The 20,768-nt window shown below is 51.1% G+C and overlaps 1 protein-coding gene across 1 annotated transcript in view; it reads left to right on the forward strand.

Annotated features, from left to right (window-relative positions):
• The first annotated feature begins 984 nt into the window (after positions 1-984).
• The window catches only part of B3GNT3 (UDP-GlcNAc:betaGal beta-1,3-N-acetylglucosaminyltransferase 3), a 169,011-nt gene continuing 149,227 nt past the window's right edge, over positions 985-20,768 (forward strand). The window contains exon 1 of the mRNA XM_078670706.1: positions 985-1,179. The gene's annotated coding sequence lies outside the window, so the exon portion shown is untranslated. The remainder of the gene's footprint in view (positions 1,180-20,768) is intronic.

Raw genomic sequence — 20,768 nt, forward strand, 5'->3', positions numbered from 1 at the left:
GCACTCTGCTAGAAGAGCCGGTACTCTGCTAGAAGTGCAGCTACTCTGTTAGAAGGGCTAGCACTCTGCTATTAAAAGTGCGAGTACCCTGCTACCGAACGTGCAGGTACTCTGTGAGAAGTTCCAGTACTCTGCTATCGAAAGTGCAGATACTCTGCTATTGAATGCGTTGGTTCTCTACTGGAAGTGCAGGCACTCTGTTAGAAGTGCTAGCACTCTTCTACTAAAAGTGCAGGTACCCTGCTATCGAACGTGCAGGTACACTATAAGAAGTTCCAGTACTCTGCTATCGAAAGTGCAGATACCCTGCTATTGAATGCGTTGGTTCTCTGCAGGAAGTGCAGGCACTCTGTTAGAGGTGCCAGCACTCTACTACTAAAAGTGCAGGTACCCTGCTATCGAACGTGCAGGTACACTATAAGAAGTTCCAGTACTCTGCTATCGAAAGTGCAGATACCCTGCTATTGAATGCGTTGGTTCTCTGCAGGAAGTGCAGGCACTCTGTTAGAGGTGCCAGCACTCTACTATTAAAAGTGCAGGTACCCTGCTATCGAACGTGCAGGTACTTTGTTAGCAGAGCCAATACTCAGCTATTAAAAGTGCAGATATCGAAGGTGCTGGTTCTTTGCTGGAAGTGCAGGTACTCGGTTGGAAGTGTCAGTACTCTGCTATTAAAAGTGCAGATACTCTGCTATCGAAGGTGCAGATATTCTGCGATTGAAAGTGCTGCTTCTCATCTAGAAGTGCCGGTGCTCTGCTACTGAAAGTCCAGACTCCTGCGGCGGTTTAACCCCTTGCTCTCCAGAAGCACCGAGGAGCGCTGTGTTTGGTGGTGTTGGGAGGGGCCGGCCCAGTAGTCGCCGTGTGATGTGATGAGAGATGCTTCCGTCTTGGGCGCACCGGGCACCTCTTGAGGAGAGGGGGGGGCAGCACAGGTGCCGCCCCGCCCCGCCCCACGCCCATAGGCTGCAGGTGACCTGGGAGGAGGCAGCAGAGAGCGGCAGCCTCGCACCTGTGCACACCTGACGGGCGCCGGACACACCCCACCCTCCCTGGACGTGCCGGACCAGAGCACTCCCACCCGTCCAACAAGTCACAGAGGCCCCCGCACTCCACACGCTCCTCAAGACCCCCCACAACTGACAGGGAGCGAGAGGACTGGACACCCCCTCAAGTTAAGTAAGTGCTGTTCATGGAGACGGGGTGGGCTGGGGTCTGGAACCTGTGAGGTGATGGGGCTGCAATCAGCACGTTCGACATTGTAATGCCCGGATCCGCTCACGACTGGCAGCCGAGTTAGCTGAGTGGGTTGCTGCACCTGCTGCATTAACCGTTGTGCAAGACCCAGGTCCCGCGTTTAACCTCTGTGCTGCCTCGGCGTTTAACCCTTCCAAAGCGCGCCACATTATCCATTAGTAGTGCTACGAATCCTTAAGAATCTGACAGGAGGCACTACACAAAAAACTGCAGTGTGCTGTTCCAAATTCCTTGTATTTTTCCAATGTGCAGGTGAAAGGAGTTGGCTGAAAATTGGTTTGGTTCCCGAGTAGCGCTATAGGGCATGTGGGCGGAATCTATGCGCTATGTAATTATGTATTATTCGCAGCATTGTTTCACTCCATCATATAAATCAAAGACTGGAAGGCGGAGTAAAACCCGGACTGAGTGAAGCGTGTCCTTGTTTATGACTTAAAATCTGTTATCCGGGACCTTCTGCTGATGAGGCTTTCGTATGAAGAACCGAATGTCACAAATCCTAGTTATAAAATGCCCAGCCCCGTAGGGTTGTTTTAATACTGGGTGCAAGCCTCGGGCAGCGTGCACTGGTAACTGTCGATGAGGGGGGAGTAGGCACCCCAGGGGTACCTCTGTGTGTGGTTCCTAGGGTGACCAACTGGCATTGGTGCAAATTCAGGACAGGAGGTCAAAATTCAGGACAAAACTTCAGGACAATTGGATACGTTTTACAGACACATCAGAGGTCGCGCACTAGTATATAAGTAAGCCCAGCCATATCCAAACATATTCAACCATTTGCAAACCTATCCATCATGTATCCTTCCATCCATCATTTCACTCATCCATCCCTTCATCCATCCTTTCACTCATCCAACCATTATCCATTCATCCACCCTTTCACCCTATCCATCTGTACCCTCATCCATCCACTCTTCATCCCATCCATCCATCCACTCATCCATCCAGCCATTTACCCTTTCACCCATCAGCCATCCTTTCACTTACTCATCCATCCACCCAGTCACTCATTCTTCCACCCATCCACCCTTTCAGTCCTCCATCACCCTCCCTTTCTCTCTCCATCAACTCTTTCACTTAGCAATACTTCCTTCCATCCATCCACCCACCCATTCATCCATCTGCTCATCCGCTCATGAATCCATCCATTGACCCTATCACTCATCCATCCTTTCTCTTATCCATTTATCATTTCACTCCTTCACTCATCTTTTCATCATGTTGTTCATCTAACTTCCCTTTCACTCATCCATCCTTACATCCACCCTTTCACTCATTTGTCCATCCATTCGCCCTTGCACATATCAATTGATCAATCCATCCATCATTTCACTCATCCATCCACCCACTCATCATCCACCTTTTCACTCATCCATCCTTTCACTCACTCATCCATCCACCCTTTTACCCATCCAGCTACCCTTCCACCCATACATCCAGCTATTTCCCTTTTCAATCAATCAATCAATCATGCCATTTGTATAGCGCACTACTCTCCCGGGAGGGTCTCAAGGCGCTTGGGGGGAGGGGTATGCTACTGCTCGAACAGCCAGGTCTTGAGTTGTTTCCTGAAGGCGAGATGGTCCTGGGTCAGCCGAAGGTGGATGGGGAGGGAGTTCCAAGTCTTGGCAGCCAGGTAAGAGAAGGATCTTCCTCCGGCGGTGGCTCTTCGGATGCGTGGTACGGCTGCGAGGGCGAGGCTGGTGGACCGTAGCTGGCGGGTGGGCGCGTAGAAGGTCAGGCGGTCGTTGAGGTACTTGGGGCCCAGGTCGTGGAGAGACTTGTGTCCGTGGGTGAGGAGCCGGAACGTGATCCTCTTGTCGACAGGGAGCCAGTGCAGGTCCCTCAGGTGGCTGGAGATGTGGCTGCGTCGGGGGACATCCAGGATGAGTCGGGCGGAGGCGTTCTGGATGCGCTGGAGTCTTTTCTGTAGCTTGGCTGTGGTTCCGGCGTAGAGGGCGTTTCCGTAATCCAGTTGGCTGGTGACGAGTGCCTGGGTGACAGTCTTCCTGGTCTCGGTCGGGATCCAGCGGAAGATCTTGCGAAGCATACGCAGGGTGTTGAAGCACGATGAGGAGACGGCGTTGACTTGTCTGGTCATCGAGAGGGAGGGGTCCAGGATGAAGCCCAGGTTGCGTGCGTGGTCGGTTGGCTTGGGTGCGGTGCCCAGGGCTGGGGGCCACCAGGAGTCGTCCCAGGCGGAGGGCGAAGATCCCAGGATGAGGACTTCCGTCTTGTCCGAGTTCAGTTTCAGGCGGCTGTCCTTCATCCACTCGGCGACGTCTTTCATCCCTTCGTGTAGGCAGGTTCTGGCGGTGTCGGGGTCTCTGGTGAGGGAGAGGATCAGCTGGGTGTCGTCGGCGTAAGAGATGATGTTGAGGTTGTGCTGGCGTGCGATGGCTGCGAGAGGTTTCATGTAGATGTTGAAGAGGGTGGGGCTGAGTGAAGATCCTTGCGGGACGCCGCAGATGACTACGGTGGCCTCGGAGCGAAACGGGGGGAGGTGGACTCTTTGTGTTCTTCCGGCGAGGAACGAGATGATCCACTCCAGTGCCTTCTCTTGGATACCGATGTTGCTGAGGCGCTGGACTAGCAGCGGAGAGGTCCAGGAGGATGAGGGCCACTGTTTCCCCCTTGTCGAGCAGGGTCCGGATGTCGTCGGTGGCTGCGATGAGGGCGGTCTCGGTGCTGTGGTTGGCTCTGAAGCCAGACTGCGAGGGGTCGAGGGATCCGTTCGTCTCGAGGAAGGCGGTCAGCTGTCTGTTGACGATCTTCTCGATGACTTTAGCAGGAAAAGGGAGGCGCGAGATGGGGCGGAAGTTTTTGAGATCGGTGGGGTCCGCTGTAGGTTTCTTCAGGAGGGCGCTGATCTCGGCGTGCTTCCAGCTCTCCGGGAAGGTGGCGGTGTTGAAGGAGGCGTTGATGATGTTCCGGGGAGTCGCAGAGGTCTTGTGACGGAGTGATGTCGTTGGTGCCGGTGCTCGGGTTGGAGAACTCCTTGACGATAGTGAAGAGCTCTTTGCTGTCGTGGGCGTTGTTGTCCAGTCGTTCCTTCAGGGATTTCTTCTTGGTGGTGCGGATGAGCTGGTGGTGCTTGCGGGTAGCGTGTTTGAGGGCGGTCATGTTGTCGGTGGTCCGGTCGAGGAGCCAGGCTTTCTCGAGGGTGCGGCAGGTCTTCTTGGAGTCCTTGAGGTCGTCGGTGAACCAGGATGCCTTCTTGCTTCTGGGTCTGCTGGGAGGGTTCTATAGTGGCGCGAGGTCGTCGGCGCAGGCGGTCAGCCACTGTGTGAAGTTGCGGGCTGCTTCGTTGGGGTCCGTTGTGTTGGCGGGTGGGCTCCGGCTGAGGGAGGTGGTGAGCTGGTCTGCGGTGATCTTGCTCCAATTCCTGTGAGGTACCTGTTGCGGGTGGTGGTGGGTCGTGGATCTTTTGAAGCTGAAGTGGACGGAGCTGTGGTCGGTCCAGTGGAGTCCGGTGGCGTGGCTGAAGGTGATGTACTTGCTGGAAGAGAAGACGGGATCAAGCGTGTGGCCGGCGTAGTGGGTGGGGGTGTTGACCAGTTGCTTGAGTCCGAGGTTTTCCAGCAGGGCGGTGGTGTTGCGGTCCTTGTTGTTCTCCAGGTGGAAGTTGAGGTCCCCGAGGAGGATGTAGTCAGTGGAGGGGAGGGCGTGCGGGCTGATGAAGTCTGTGATGTCTTCGCTGAATTGTGTGCGTGGTCCCGGGGGTCTGTAGACGAGGGTGCCTCTGAGGGTCGTCTTAGGGTCGGTGTGAATCTGGAAGTGGAGATGTTCGGCTGTGGCGAAGGAGTCGTTGGCGTCGGTCGTGATGCGGATGGTGTTCCTGTGGACGATGGCGATGCCACCTCCGGTCTGGTTGATGCGGTCCCTCCTGATGATCTTGTACCCATCCGGGATGGCGATGTCGGGTGCAGAGGAGGCGTTCATCCAGGTTTCCGTGAGGAAGGTGACGTCCGGTGATGTAGCGTCGAGGAGGTTCCAGAGTTCCACGGCGTGTCTGTGGACGGAGCGGGTGTTGATCAGGATGCACTTGAGGTGGTTGCTGCTGGTGTTTGTCTTGGCGGGTGCGGGGCAGGTTCGGAGGCAGGTGAACTTGCAGGTGAAGGGTCCTTGGGTGCGTCTCGGGGTGGCTCGGCAGCAGGCGTGGGTCCGGCCGTCATTGAGTGCTTTGAGAGTGGCGTCGTCGTAGGTCAGTCGGGTCGTCTTGCCTCGGCGGGGAGGGCCAGGGGTCCTGGCGCTGGGCGCGGGCCAGGCGCGGATGGGCGCAGACGGGCTTACCTTTGGCACACCTTCGGCGCTCCCGCTGCGCGCGTACGCTGCGCGGTCGCTCTGGGGGCGTCATAAGTAAAGAGCCGGGAGGGAGGAGCAACTGGGTGGCGGGAGCGGGGCGGTGAATGGAATCACAGGGGGGCGGGGCCGCAGGGAGGCAGCGGCGGAAAGAAGCAGCGGGCAGCGGGAAATTCCCAGGAGCAGCGGGAAATTCCCAGGAGCAGCGGGCAGCGAGCGAAGGAATCTGCAGGCAGGAGGCGGCAAAGGCAGGCAGGAGCGGCAGCAGTGAGTGGGGCGACCAAGCCCTGTGGAGGGCTGAGTGGTCACACTCTGTGGTCCCCTACGGTCCCCTTAAGTAAGGAGCCGGGAGGGAGGAGCAGCTGGGTGGCGGGAGCGGGGCGGCGAATGGAATCACAGGGGGGCGGGGCCGCAGGGAGGCAGCGGCGGGAAATTCCAAGGAGCAGCGGGAAATTCCATCCTTCCACTCACTCATCAATCCATCCATCCTCTCCCATTATCCATCTATTCAATCTTTTATTCATCCATTCACCCTTTCACTAATTCATCCAGCCATCCCTTCACTTACTCACTCGCCCACCCATCAAGAACTTCACCCTCGCTGCAGAAGCCATCCCAGGACAGAGACAGGATCCATCACTGGGGGGGGGGGGGGGCAGGAGCCATCACCGGTGGGGGGGGGGGGGTTAGGGGCAAGAGCCACCACATGGGGGGAACAGCATCCACCAGGGTGGGCACAGGGGTGGGCATGCAGTATTCTAGTATCATCTTGGTCTCTTCCAGGGTGGGGGAGGGCTCCTCATCCCCTCCTGGACAAGACAATGAGAAGACAGGCTGCGTTTCCAAAATGTTAATATTGCCCCCCCACTCCCACTCCCCCCCCCCCCCACACTGATGTACAGTACTGAAAGGAGATACTCCAAGAGAACTGATTTAACTAATTGTCTTACATACTTTGTTAATCAGTGTGGGTGCGATTGTGCCATTTCTTTATTTCATTACAATATAGACTGCATGTTTGAAGGATCGAGGTTTGTTTACAATTTCGTGACTAATTAAGCTCTGAAGAGAACCACGTGCTGCCTCTGCCGGTTCTAGGATGTTTGGGGCCCTGGGCAGAAAGGGGGAATGTCTCACACCAATTGCAGATACAAGATGCATTCAGGGCTGTTTGCATCTGAATAGATGTCCCTGCTCCTGAAGCTGCAGCCACCCCCTCCCGCCTCTCAGTCACCTTCAAGCACCTCTTAACAGCTCACCAAGGGCTGAAGGTGTGAGGGATGCCATCCCACTGTGCCTCTCCAGTGCTGCTGAGTGTCTGAGCTTTCACACAGCATCGGAGTCTGTTACACCCGACCTCAGCAGCATTAGAGTCAAGAAGGGAGGTGGGGGCCAGCTGTGTGACCAGTTAAAATTACGGACAAATGGCGTCCGTTAAAGAATCCTTCACGGACAACGGACAGACGGCCGAAATTACGGACTGTCCGTGAAATTTACGGACGGTTGGTCACCCTTGTGTTTCCTGTGCATTAGTACTGCGTGTCACTCGGGAACTCGATATAGTGCTGACGTCCTGATGAATTCCGGGAAATGCAGTCATGTGCCTCCTACAACAGTCAATCAATCACTCAGGATTTATAAAGCGCTGCTAATCACTCGAGAGGGTATCGAGGCACTTGCACATCTCGGAGGCTTATTCTAACAGCCAGGTCTTGAGGGCCATTCGGAATTCCGGAAGTGAGGCGATGGTCCGGAGCTCCGTGCAGAGGCTGTTCCAGGCCTTTGCTTCGATGTGGGAGAAGGAGCGTCCCCCACTTCTGCTTGGGTGGATTCTCATTCGACGGTTGGTGGATGTGCAGGTGGTGGTTATTGTAGGCGGGTCCATGGTTGGGTAGAGCCTCATGTGCGTGGGTCAGCAGCTTGAATTGGCATCTCTTCTGTACAGGAGCAAGTGGAGTTTTCCTGAGGTGGGGTGTGATGTGGGTTCGCCAGGGAAAGCCGAGGAGGAGTCTGGCTGGGATGTGGGTTCGTCAGGGAAGGCCGCGGAGGAGTCTGGCTGGGATGTGGGTTCGTCAGGGAAGGCAGAGGAGGAGTCTGGCTGGGATGTGGGTTCGCCAGGGAAGGCAGAGGAGGAGTCTGGCTGGGATGTGGGTTCGTCAGGGAAGGCAGAGGAGGAGTCTGGCTGGGATGTGGGTTCGCCAGGGAAGGCCGAGGAGGAGTCTGGCTGGGATGTGGGTTCGCCAGGGAAGGCAGAGGAGGAGTCTGGCTGGGATGTGGGTTCGTCAGGGAAGGCAGAGGAGGAGTCTGGCTGGGATGTGGGTTCGCCAGGGAAGGCCGCGGAGGAGTCTGGCTGGGATGTGGGTTCGTCAGGGAAGGCAGAGGAGGAGTCTGGCTGGGATGTGGGTTCGTCAGGGAAGGCCGCGGAGGAGTCTGGCTGGGATGTGGGTTCGTCAGGGAAGGCCGAGGATGAGTCTGGCTGGGGTGTGGGTTCGTCAGGGAAGGTCGAGGATGAGTCTGGCTGGGGTGTGGGTTCGTCAGGGAAGGCCGAGGAGGAGTCTGGCTGAGATGTGGGTTCGTCGGGGAAGGCCAAGGATGAGTCTGGCGGGGATGTGGGTTCGTCAGGGAAGGCAGAGGAGGAGTCTGGCTGGGATGTGGGTTCGCCAGGGAAGGCAGAGGAGGAGTCTGGCTGGGATGTGGGTTCGTCAGGGAAGGCAGAGGAGGAGTCTGGCTGGGATGTGGGTTCGCCAGGGAAGGGCGAGGAGGAGTCTGGCTGGGATGTGGGTTCGTCAGGGAAGGCTGAGGATGAGTTCTGAATAGTGTGAAGTCTATGTAGGTGTGATCTGTGATTTTATAATGAGCTTGATGTCAATGATGATTCAGAGGTTTCTGCTGTGGTTAGAGAGAGTGGGTGTGAGTCCTAGGACTGACGGCCACCAGGAGTCGTTCTATGTGTTGCTGCTGTTGCCGAAGATTAGTACTTCTGTCCCGTCTGTGTTCAGCTGTAAAGCGGTACAAAAGGGGTGGTGATGGACAGAGCATCTGAACCAATCAAACACTCACATCCAGTCAACAGATCTGGGTTTAATCCATCACCGTTCTTTAGTCCACTCTGCCACCCCAGTTCAGACATGGCTATATGCAAATAAGTCTGACCCTGTGCCTCATGGGAACAGTCCAGCCCGAACTGCCAAGCCATGCCTTCCCTGGACCGGAATCAAGCTTCCTAGGACCGGTTTCTGGCATTCCAGCCGTCTTCAGCCCGGCTTGCTTGAATCCAGTGGCAACGTGAGCAAGGGACTCACGTCTGAGCATACCCTGCCAACTTATGGCGAACAAAGCGGTACAAAAGGGGTGGTGATGAACAGAGCATCTGAACCAATCAAAAACTCACACCCAGTCAACAGATCTGGGTTTAATCCATCACCGTTCTTTAGCCCACCGGAATATGGCCATGTCTGAACTGGGGTGGTGTGGAGTGCAAAAAAACGATGGATTTAGGCCCAGATCTCTGTACTGGGGTGAATGTATGACATTGTTCTGCATTCTGTCCATCACCTGTTGTTTTGCATTTGTCACCCCGAGTGGGATGGGTATGCTCAGACGTGAGTCCCATGCTCTCCACACCACTGGAGTTAAGCTACTGGCTGAAGACGGCTGATAGCCAGAAACCGGTCCTAGGATGCTTGATTCCGGTCCAGGAAAGACATGGCTTGGCAGTTCGGGCTGGACTGTTCCCATGAAGCACAGGGTCAAGGCTAATTTGCATATGGCCATGTCTGAACTGGGGTGGTGTGGGGTGCAAAAAAACGATGGATTTAGGCCCAGATCTCTGTACTGGGGTGAATGTATGACATTGTTCTGCATTCTGTCCATCACCTGTTGTTTTGCATGTGTTCAGCTGCAGGCAGTTGCTCTTCAGCCAGTCAGCGATGCTTGTCATGCATCTGTGGAAGTTGGTTCTGGTGGTGGTGGGGTCGTCTCTGAGTGAGAGGATGGGTTTGGTGTCATCTCGTAGAAAATTGTTTAGAGATCATGGGATCTGCAGATGTTGGCCAGCGGGGTCACAAACGCGTTGAAGAGCATGGGGGGGGATGAGCTGTGTGGCACACCACAGGCGATCTCTGTGGGCTCAGAGGTGAAAGGTGAGAGGTGGATCTTCTGGGTTCTTCCAGTGAGGTCATCCATCTGACCGCGTCCCTTTGGATGCCGATGTGGTGGAATCTTTCGATCCGTGTGTGGTGGCAAACGATGTCAAAGGCTGCAGAGAGGTCGAGGGGGGTCAAAGCTGCTGTTTCTTCTTGGTTGTGGAGGGTTCATATGTCCTCGATGACTGTGATCAGGGTGGTTTTGGTGCTGTGATAGCAGCGAAAGCCCCATTGGGAGACATCAAGCAGCTGGTTGTGCTCCATGTGTGTCATGAGTTGGTTGTTGATGATCTTTGTCAGTACTATCGGTGGGAATGGGAGCAGGGAGATTTTCTGGTAGATTTTGAGTTTGCTGGGGTCAGAGGAGGTTTTTTTGAGTAATGGTCTGACTTCGACATGTTTCCAGGTGTCAGAAAATGTTGCAGTGGTGATAGAGGTGTTGAGTATGTTGGTGAGTTCCTGGCCGATCCTTTGGTTTCCAAGGCTGAAAATGTGGTGTTGGCATGGGCCTGTGGGAGCTCCCCAGTGGATGCATTCCATGATGAATGTGGTGTCCTGGGTACAAAGGATATTCCAGGTGGTCAGTGTGTGGTTCGTGTTGGTTACGCTGGTGGCGTATCTGCTGAGGAAGTCCGTAGGTGTAGGTTGGAGTTTGAAATTTGTGTACATGGTTGCTATCTTGTAGTGGAACGAGTGGGTGAGGTTGTCCCACAGCTCCTCTGAAGGTGTGATGTTGTTTTCGCTGGCAGCCAGGTTGAAAAATTCCTTGGTGTGGTTGGCACTGGTTTCGATACATGCAGTAAGGGCTGTCTCCGTTGTTGCCCCCAGCAGGCTGTGGTAGAGGTTGAGGGAGGTCTTGAAGGCAGCCTTGTCAGAGGTGTTCTTGCTGGTGCACCATCTCCTCTCCAACTGTTTGATGACTCGTTTCGCTGTGCTGAGTTTCTTACGTCTACAAGCTGGACATTTTGGAGGGTTTTCTCTGGATGTTGCTCTTGATGGGGATGCTGCTGTCTGCACAATTGGTGATCCAGGCATTGGAGATTTTCACTCCCTTTTTGAGGTTGTTGGTGGTAGCGAGGTTGGAGGTGTTTAAGGCATTCGCCCAGCTGGTCTCTGAAATTTTGTTCCACCTCCGGAGGTGGGTGGGGCATTGGTCATCTTGGGGGTGGCTGGTAAGGGGCTGGAGATGCTAAAGTGGACAATGGAGTGATCAGTCCATGTGAGTTCTGTGACATGGCTGTATTTGACGCAGTTGCTGGAGGTGAAAATTGGGTCCAGTGCGTGTCCTGCTGTGTATGTAGGGTCATGGATGATCTGGGTCCAACAGAGGCTGCGCATACTGTTGAGGAGGTGAGTGGTATTTTTGTCACTGGGGTCATTGCTGTGGAAATTTATGTCACATGGAAGATGTGCCTTCCTGTGGCACTAAGGCGGCCGCCCTGTTGGAGGGTCCCCTACGGGCCACCCGGGCAGCCGTGTCATTGGAAGAGGTGCTCTTACACCAGCTGTCCGTTCAGCACAGGCTGACATTTGTTTCAAAGGCTGTGATGCGAAACCTTCTAAAAATACGATATCTCTCAGCACCTTCTTGCGTCACTCCCATCCCAACCTGAACCCATGGGCGTTCTCTCCCGCCTCCGTACGTCTCCGCCCCAAACTCGACGGACAACCTCTGGCCGCCTCCGTCGTCAGTCCCAACCCCACGGACACCACAAGGGAGGAACCTGAGGTTGTGCGTCCAAGTGAGAAGAGGGTACTAGAGGCCTCTTTCTGAAAGGAGGGGGGGGGCAATAAATATTTTTGTCTATTGGGAGAGAGAGGCACACTTTGCTTCATACAAACTGCCATAGGACCACGCCCTGCGATAATTGTTTTTTCTTTTTTGTGGGGGCCCCTCTTCTAGTGGGGGACCAGCCACCCTCGCTCTGCTTTGGGGCAGAGATGCCACCCTTCTCGGCACCACTTTCAGTGTTTCTGAGACGGGTGCTGAAGCCGGGGGATCCCAGTGAATTTTAAACTTTGACTTTCAAACCCAAATGACGGAGGCGTACCCCACTTCCATGCTTTCAATGGGGGCCAGGACACCCCTGCTAGGCCACTGGTGCCTGAGTACCTGGAAGGGTGTGCGGGTAAACCTAGGGCCACCTTCGCCCCTCCCCCAAAACATCTTGTGCCAGGAGTGCAGGCTGAGCCGGTCTGGGGTGAGAGGTCAGCGTCTGCTCTCACTGCCTCAGGCTGGACAGGGCTCTGCAGAGAGAGCCACCTGACCGGATCTGCCTCTTTTATTAGATGGCGATACAAAAGGGGATGATGGACGGAGCGTTTGAACAAATCAAACACTCATCCCCAGTCAACTGATCTGGGTTTAATCCATCACCATTCTTTAGTTCACTCCGCCATCCCAGTTCAGACATGGCCATATGCAAATCAGTCTGACCCTGTGCCTCGTGGGAACAGTCCAGCCCGAACTGCCAAGCCATGTCTTCCCTGGTCCGGAAACAAGCATCCTGGGACCGGTTTCGGATTCATAATCCTCATCAGCCAGGCTATCTTGAATCCAGTGGCCAAGTGAACAAGGGACTCACGTCTGAGCATAACCTGCCACACTTAGGGCGAACAAAGCGATACAGAAGGGGATGATGGACGGAGCGTTTGAACAAATCAAACACTCACCCCCAGTCAACTGATCTGGGTTTAATCCATCACCATTCTTTAGTTCCCTTTTATTAGATGGACAGTGCCCCCCCACAACAATAAATACCCACCCTGTGAAGGAGGCAGGAGGACCACGCAGGCAGCAGGGCCAGCCTCAGAGGGGCTTGATGTCGCACTGTCGAAAGCACATTCACTGAACTCGGAATCTCTCCAAGTTGGTGCACACCGGCGACACCAGTGCTTTAAATCAGCCGGTAGTGTCCGGTACGGAGTACCAGCACTTTTTAGGTCTCGCTGAAGCAGTCCCGTTAGGGATGCTTTGGCGAGATTAAAGTAAGGGCTTTCAAAAGTGCACCCAAGGGTGGATTGCCTACAGTGCATGTGAGCGGGCGCGTGCACATCGCACACCATTTGTTATCAGCTTGTGAGCCTTGGCATCAGACTTCAAAGGAATCCGCTCCCCCGCCCCCCCCCCGCCACGCAATGCCGAGAGCTTGTTTCTTTGTGTTTTTACATGTTCCTCTCATTCAGCCTTTATTTCAAACTCTGTATACATTGTTAAACCACACTAACTGCAAAACGGCGAAATTGCAACCTGGTTTTATTTTTGTAAAATTTTTTGCAGGGCTATATAGAGCGACCTCGACCCAAAGATATTAGACCATTTACATGAGCACCAGTAACCTCTTCCCAAGAGCTGCTGGTCATTTAGGTATTTGCGTTAACTGCAGCTTGAGATGACACAGGGGGCACCGTGATTTCCAGGGCGAGGAACGGCCCAGGCAGCTGTGCTCGACACTGTGCCCTGCTGTGCCTCTGATTACCCAACACCCGAATGTGTACAGCTGTGTGCAGCCTCTCGGGTGCAATGTACGCAGGACCAATTAACTGTAGTCTGATGCATAGAACATTATCCTCATGTGTTAAGAGCTCGCTGCATTCTGGGACTTGTAGTCCATAGTTCTCATATCTGACTATACATCTACAAATGTGAAGAATACAAAACGAAATACTGGCAGTGGATGACCTACTCGCATTCACTCCTAGTTTCTAAGGTTACCACATGGTGCACGGTTACTGAGACAGCAATTACCCAGCCCTAATCTTCCCTTTATCAATTCATTTCTATGAGGTCAATGTTGTTTAGTTGACGAGACTAGAAATTTATTTTACCAAAACTCAGTACTGAAAATGTAGTGTTAAGAGCGTTCACGTTTCCATGGTCAATGCTGTATAGGTAATTCCATTCCATTATTTTTCTTTGTTCTCTGCAGCTGGGTGAGGTTTAGACGGTAATTTCCCAGTGACATGCAGTAATTAAGTAACCCTCATTGAATCTGCCTTAGAAGGTTGCATATAGCGTTTTATAAGACAAGCGTACAACAAAGGTCAGTTTGGCTCAAATGACATGATCGAGCACCAAGACTACAAGTCACAGTGCATTAGGTAGTGAAATACAAGACGTGGTCTGGAAACATCTTGTATCCCGGTGGCATAAAACCACCTGGTAATACTACTAAAATAAGCATATTCCACTTTAATAGACACCAACGCTGAGGCTTTGGTGCATGTGTGTGTGTCTTTGCGCTAAACATTTTTCTAAATGCCCTGTTCTGCTGAAACGGAGCCCTGTTTGTGATTCGTCCCACAAACAGAGTTTTCTCGCTGTTTTTATAATATTACGAGGGAGCTTAACTCCTATATTGCTACTGAAATGTTCTCCTACTGTAGAGTGGGGTTTGATTTTCGTGATAGAGAGCAGGGAGTGGGATTGTAGCAAGGAGCACAGAGGACCAGGCGAAGCGTCGCCACCAGATCCACCTCCACCACCACCACCACGTCCACCACCACCTCTATCTATCTATTGCCCTCACTCTATCTATCTATCTATCTATCTATCTATCTATCTATCTATCTATCTAATCTCTCACCTCACTCTATCTATCTATAGCCATGACTCTATCGATCTCCATCACTCTATCTATCGATCGCCCTCACTCTATCTGTCTATCGCTCTCACTTTATCTATCGCTCTCATTCTATCTATCGCCCTCCGTCTATCTATCTGTCTATCGCATCACCACAGCATCACTCGGAGGCACTAGAACATCACTATGCGCTACCACAGCATCACTGAATACCACAGCATCACTCGTCGCCACCACAACATCACTCAGCGCTACCACAGCATCAATCTGAAAAACCATTCAACAACTGGTTCAAATATGTTCTCTCAATGTTTCAAGCTTTATTACAAATGTCACAAAAAGATGTTAATATTTCACTTCTGTTCTTGTTTATTTTGGGAGGGAGAGTACCGGCACTTCTTAAGAGAAATGCTATACTTTTAATTGGAGAGTACTGGCACTTCTCAGAAAGAAGCAGGTACTCTGTACCGGCACTTCTATTTTTCCATTTCTAGCACTGGGCGACACCACAGCTTGGAAACCGAGAGCGGTGTCTGCCTCTTCCAGCCTTCGAGCTCAACCCTCTCTGTGTCACTCCTGAACTTGGTGTATTTCGTAGATGCTTTATACATAGACATTTTTGTTTATTTATACATTTTCCAGTCCAACATTGGTTAATAGTAGGCCTGGGCAGAGTTTGCAGAGATTGTGGAGTTTTGCACTGTACGTGGAGTTCCGCAAGCTGCAGAGTGCGTTATTTCGCACCGTTTGCACTGATTTTTAGCACCGGGTGTTTTTGCCAGGCTGGAAAATGAGGCCAAAGGGCACCATGCGCGGTGCAAGAGGGCACTGCTTCTTTCTGCTGATCCAGAAGATACTCCACTCAAGCTGCAGGTTCCTCAACGTGAATAGAAGGTTTCTCAACGCGAGCGGTCGCGACCATCCACGGCCACCCGCGTTTATAAATATCGCAGGGAGGGGGTCTAGCGCTGGATTTTCCTCCCTCGGCAACTTAATGCTGGCGAGTGAGGAAAATACTGCACTCAGCTTCACGGAGTGTCGTTTTTGGAACTCTGTGTGCTCCGCAGAGTGCGTAAAACTCCACATATGGAGCAGAGTTCACCGCCCAGGCCGAGTTAAAACAGGAAATACAAGTAGAGAAGAGGTGCTTTTAAGGTGGACAGTCAGCAGCAATTAGCTTCCTGGTCCCCCATAAAAAAAGTAATACATGAAATTAAAAAGAACAAAGACGTGAAGGAGCATCAGTGGGGAGTGGAAGGGTTGAGGGGGTAGCAAATGACCGTAAGAACCTGAAAGGGAAAAAGCTGTACTTGATGGATAAGCACACGAGCGAGAATGCAAAGTGGGGGGAGAAAAGTACGAAGCTGAGAACCGCTCACTACATTGGGCAGAACGAAACAGGCGAGAGAAGGTAAATGGAGCTGGAAGGGCGAGATTTTGATCGATACTTAGCACTATTGATCCAAACCTCGATCTGGTCGACTGAACCTTTGTTGCCTGTCTTTAAGGTACAAGGTACATCTATTTCCAAGTTAGTTCACCCAATAAAGGACTCTGCTCCCAAAGATCACAAACAACTTCTAGCTTTCAAAAGTTTATTGTAAAGATATGATAAGCTGCAAATACAGGCATCTCAGAATGAGATTCACGAGATACACAGGTCCAATTACATACATGTGCTCTCGGAAAGCCCTCAGACGAGCAACGGAAATCACTAACACAAGTTCTAAGAATAATAAAGCTATTAGCATTGACGCATATCTCTCCTTCATTTAAGTTGGAGGAAAACGCACGGGTTAGGCTGTCCCTACCCTGCTCTAGATGGTATCCCTACTTAACCAAGTCCCCAACCTAACAAAGGTGTCAGCAGTGAATGACCCCCAAGGGAAGTCACTCACTCTAAGTCTCTTGGTGAAAACCTATAGTTCTCCAGTCATGACCCCTCTCTGCCTACCCATCCGCTCTCTAAAGGGTCCTCAGGTATCTGCTCTAACTCCACCCAGGGGTGCTGTCCCTAATACAAAACAGTCAACAACATTTGAGACGCCCCTTGCGAGACGCCCCTCACGTGGTGTAGCTTCTGGCTTTTTCCATGATGCTTTGTATTGGGCCTCATACGTTAGAGTTGACCTTGCTTCTCAGACTCTTCTCCGGCCCGCTGATACCCCTTAAACATTCCAGAACCCTCCTCCATGTCTGGGCCGTCTACTGAACAGACCTCTATTCATTCATTTATAATTGGATCCCCCCTTTCCCTTTGCAGACAGATATCTGCAGCCAAGAACCCAACTCTCATAGACTTCCAAAAAGGCTTGCAACATTTCTCAGCCCAGACATGTACGTGTAAATCAATGTTAAAACGTTTCAGGCCTACAATATTTCTCATAATGATTATAGCATTCAACTTCTTCATTAATTAAAGCATGTTAATACTCTTATTCTATTATTCAGTAAACATTTTTATAAATCCTGGCCCATTAATGCAATGACCAAAACATTAATACAATCTGTGTCGTGAAAAGAAACACCTTCCCTTTCCCTCCAGCTCTGGCCCTGAGGCCTACCACATTCTGCGTTTAACCACAGACCATCTTACATTTTAACAGCTACACGACATAGATTCAAAAATAATCACATCTACTAAAATCATATAATGTCACACATTTCTGTATTAGTTCCACTTCTACTTAAATCTCTACATTAGCTATACATTCAGAATATAATTACAGATACTATTAGCACTCATGGCATTTCTCCTCATGATTTGTGCTTACTACAGGTAAGTGTGATGCACTCATACATTTAGGTCAGTTTGCGCTCTCTCAGTTCCCCCCTTTGATGACCTCTCGGGGTCATCACTAACATTTAAACTGCAGTTATTGGTAGCATTCTCTGCGCTTCCAGAGCCCTCAGGCTCCTGTACTGATTATCTTGTATGGCAGCCAATCTCTGCAGCTGCTCTCTTTGGGCCCTTTCTGACCTTCTTGCTCTGTACCATTTGAATACCCTCACCAATCCCCACAATATGATCCCACAGATCAATATTATGATGACAGGTTTTAGAATATACCACACAAAGCTTTTGCCTAAGGTGGAAAACCACCCACCAACTGCACTCATTCCGTGGCCCACCTTTTCCCAGACGTTTTCTCTACTCAAATCTTCGATCTCCTTGTGAATATCAGTTATGTTCCTAATAACCTTCTCAAGGGGTTTTGAATTGTCTGGAATGTAAGTGCAACATTCCTGGACCTTCAAAGCCTTACAGACTCCGCCCTCTTTTGCTAGTAGGACATCTAATGCAAGACGGTTCTGAAGAACCATAGCCCTTATCGATTGCATCTCTCCTTCTACCAGCATTAAGGACTGAGCAGTGCTGGCAGACAACCTGTCGACGACTGTTGCCAGCCGTCTAATTTTAACATCATTAAGGATTAGACCTAAAAGAGGGAACATAGCTCCAAAGACATCTCCAACCATTTCTGCATCTCCTACATCTCTCCTTCCCCTCGATGATGTCTTGCCCTCAATGATCACTAAGTCTTGTGCATGATATATTTTGGGGAAGACAATTGCTAAGTAACATGATCCATACCAGTTGTCAGGTAGTCTCACGTAGGCATTTCTTCCACATACAAAATACACATTTGGAATCACCTGCATTCCCTTCAGGAAATCTTTAGTATAGTACTCTATGTTGAAAGCATGCTCACAGTCGACTTCTCCAACGTATACATTTTCATAATACGTTTTGGCTCGGTGAAGACATAGCTTTCCTCTCTGCGTTTTATCTAAAGCTATTGGACCACTACTACCCTTTCTCTTGTGTGCCTTCTCTTCCTCGGTCCAATCTGTTTTCCATTGTCCTGATTTTTTCAAAATCTTTTGTCTCCTGTAACGATCATCCACCTGCCCTATGAACTTCTTCTCGACTTCTGACACCTTGCATGTCAGGTTATTTCTACGGGCATGTGAAGTATCTAAGGTAATCCAAGGAATGAAGAACTTGGCCAATCTGTCTTCACTCTTCCAGTAATCCCATTTGTTCATCTGCTTATAATTTGGGACTTCTGGCAACACTGAATCATAATTGGAGAAATAGTATTCAAAGCTATCTCTCTCATAAAATATACTAAGCAATAAGCTACATGTAATGCCATATGTCAGCGGGAGGTGATGATATCGAATTCCTTCATCTACAGATGCCGGCAACTGCATGCAGACATAACAATCCTTAACCTCCATGGCATCCACGTATTCATATAAAAGTTTAGCATAAGCATTTGACCTAAAGTCTCCTTGGGACTCATCTACGTGTAACCTGCGGGCTTCTGCAGCTAATAACGCTTTCTCTTGAGTGTTTTCCCCTTTTTCACCAGCAACAGTGGGTGTAAGCGTTTCTACAGATTTCACATCAGTTACCTTTGCCTCTTCTTCATGTCCCTGTACATAAGAAATTGTTACCACTAAAGCTATTAATATTATCACTCCTACTAATAGTGTACCTATTATACATTTAGCTCTGCGGTTCTGGGTGCCGGCCTCCATTTCGTCAGACAATATGGCTCTCTCTCTTATCTTTGCAAAAAGTTCTTTTCCTCTCGTTCCTTTACAGTCTCTTTTTAATCCTTTTGTCTTTAGAATCCACCCAGCTGGAGGCTGACAACCTTTTTCGCAAAAGTCCTTTAACAGTTCAAAAAAAAGACAACCCTAGCCCTTCTCCATCAACTCAAGGGAAGTTCCCTAATATTCTCTGCTTCCTGGGCGCTAGGTAATCTTCTTTTTCTGCTTGCTTTATTTACAAAGTCCTTAACAGTCTACTATCAGGTTTGTTGTTGCAGCTTCAATAGCATAGTTCAATATTTCCAAACGAAGATTGTGCTCTTCATGTGCTGTTATCGTTGTACCAAAGTCGGGGAATTGCAATTCTGAAAGAAACATGTGTTTTAACTTGCTGAGGCGGGGAGGTCTGGGGAGCATGAATGTTAGCGACCCTTCTTGTTCGACACCGGGTACCAACAGTCGTATTTCCACGGTGATAATGGGCTCAGAACTGGACACCACCACCGCTCGGATCCTCCCTGTCTCCGGTTTCACAGACATTTGTCGCCAGATATGTCCACTCAGGTGTGGAGTATCTTCTGTTAGGCACACGCACTCTTCTTGACCTTCTTCGGTCTGGTGCTTCAGCGCCCTGAGCACCTTCTTCTGGATCTGAGTCTTCTGATATCGGAGGAAGGGTTACTTCTGGAGTTGACCTCAGGCTAGAACTCCTTCTTTGCGGCCAATTAGCTTCTCCACGTGCCCTTCTACTCCTTCTCCTTCTTGTCTGTTCTCTCTCTCTCTCAGACCGGTCAGTGTCTGACTCGTACTCCCAGCTACTTTCTCCTTCTGTAGCGTCTTCTGTTTCGCTGTTGTACTGACCGTCCTCAGCTTGGTCAGACTCTTCCCCTGCTTCCGCTGGCACCTCTACAGCTTGGCTAGCCCCCTCTATGGCTTCTCGGTCCTCTGCTGGACGTCTATCCGAGAGAGGAGCTGTTTCTTCCAGAGGTGCTGGAACCCTTCGCGTATGTGACGCGTGGATCCAATTGGGCAGGCCTCCCACCTTCACAGCTGTGTTCGTGATCAGGATGATCTGGAAGGGCCCACGCCAACGAACATCCAGACAGCTTCTTCTCACGTGTTTTTTCACCAGGACCCAGTCCCCAGGATACAGGTCATGACACGGGCCCTGGCACGCTGGAACCTCGGCAGCCTGCACCTGAAGGGACACAGAACGAATGGCGTCAGACAGCCCCTTACAATAGTCCAGGATCATATCATCTGTGATATTTAACAGTGCAGCAGTTGGGACAGATGGCAGCCTCATTGCTCTCCCCATTAACACCTCATGTGGTGACAACCCTGTTCTTCTGTCTGGGGTACTACGAAGGCTCATGAGGACCAATGGCAGGGCGTCAGGCCAACTCAGGGTCGTTGAGGAGCACACTTTCGCTATCCTGGCCTTGATTGTGCCATTGATCTGCTCCACAATCCCTGAGGCTTCTGGTCGGTAACTGCAATGCAACTTTTGATCTATGTTTAGTGCTACACAAATCATCTTCACAAGCTCGCTGTTAAAATGCGTTCCCCTATCTGATTCCAAAAAGGCCGGCACCCCGAAGCGCGGAATGAGTTCTCTAAGCAGTATCTTGGCCACTGTGAGGGTGTCGCACCTACGTGTAGGGTATGCCTCAACCCATCTGGAGAACACACAAACAACCACCAGGACATAGCGGAGGCGGTTGCACCTTGGCATTTCAATGAAATCTATCTGCATTCGATTGAATGGACCTCCAGACCTTCCTATGTGACTCAGTGTAACTGGTGTTCTTTTTCCTACGTTCAGCTGCTGACAGGTCACACAACGCTGGCACACTGCTTCTGCTGCTATTCTAAACTTAGGATTGTACCAAGTCTGTCTAAACACTCTCAGCATAGC

Source organism: Lissotriton helveticus, chromosome 12, assembly GCF_964261635.1.
Source record: "Lissotriton helveticus chromosome 12, aLisHel1.1, whole genome shotgun sequence".
NCBI classification, from domain to species: domain Eukaryota; kingdom Metazoa; phylum Chordata; class Amphibia; order Caudata; family Salamandridae; genus Lissotriton; species Lissotriton helveticus.